This window comes from Arachis ipaensis, chromosome B1 (genome assembly GCF_059453495.1).
Source record: "Arachis ipaensis isolate K30076 ecotype BB chromosome B1, ASM5945349v1, whole genome shotgun sequence".
Taxonomy (NCBI): Eukaryota; Viridiplantae; Streptophyta; class Magnoliopsida; order Fabales; family Fabaceae; genus Arachis; species Arachis ipaensis.
The window spans coordinates 38,770,336-38,771,462 of NC_142436.1; the positions used below are offsets into that span (position 1 = coordinate 38,770,336).

Below are 1,127 nucleotides of genomic sequence, written 5' to 3' on the forward strand. Positions count from 1 at the left end.
ACAGGGAGAAGAAGTGGGGCTTCATCTTCCTTTGATTCTGAACCTGAGAGGACCTTCTTTAGATTAAGGAGGGAAGCAAGAGAAAAACGAGTAGTTGGTGCCGAGGAAGAGGAGGAATACTTTGAACCAAACATGGAAGAAAATATGGAAAACCATCATGAAGAAGAGGCTCACAACCATGGCAGAGAAGGTCGAGCAAATCATGTTAGGGAGGAGAGAAGAGTTTTAGGCTCTTACATCAACCCAAGCACAGGAAATTGTGGAAGTAGCATTCAAAAGCCAACCATCCATGCCAACAATTTTGAACTAAAACCATAGCTCATCACCCTTGTTCAGAACAACTGTTCGTTCGGAGGAGGCATCCAAGAAGACCCCAATCAACATCTAACCACCTTCCTAAGGATATGTGACACGGTGAAGTCTAATGGTGTTCATCCTGACGCCTATTGACTGCTCTTATTTCCATTCTCCCCAAAGAATCAACAGGCTGAGAGCTGAGGTCCAAACTTTCAGGCAACAAGATGGTGAGACTCTATATGAAGCATGGGAGAGGTTTAAGGACCTGACAAGGAGGTGTCCACCAGATATGTTCAATGAATGGGTGCAGCTACACATTTTCTATGAAGGCCTTTCTTATGAATTAAAGAAAGCAGTAGACCACTCATCCGGGGGATCTCTGAACAAGAAGAAGACCATTGAGGAGGCCATAGACGTCATTGAAACTGTAGTAGAAAATGACTATTTCTATGCTTCTGAAAGAGGGAACACTAGAGTAGTGATGGAGCTAAACAATGTAGATGCTCTGCTGGCACAAAATAAGCTCATTACCAAGCAGCTGGCTGACCTCACCAAGAAGATGGAGAAGAACCAAGTAGCAGCAATCACCACTTCATCAGCAACCCAAGAAGGAGTGAATGAAAAAGCAGAGGGTAGTCAGGAGCAAGCCAACTACATTGGGAATTCACCTAGGCAAAACCATGATCCATACTCCAAGACCTACAACCCTGGTTGGAGGAATCACCCAAACTTTGGGTGGGGGAATCAACAAGATCAAGGCCAAGATCGGAGACATCACAACCCCAACAACAATGCAGCTCACCAACAATTCACACAGAGAACATATCAAC

The 1,127-nt window shown here is 44.6% G+C and overlaps 1 non-coding gene across 1 annotated transcript; it reads right to left on the reverse strand.

Moving 5' to 3' along the window:
- Window positions 1-484: 484 nt before the first annotated feature.
- On the reverse strand, window positions 485-591 carry LOC148576266 (small nucleolar RNA R71). The gene has a single exon (XR_015903896.1). It is a non-coding gene; the product is annotated as a small nucleolar RNA R71 (small nucleolar RNA).
- Window positions 592-1,127: the final 536 nt, after the last annotated feature.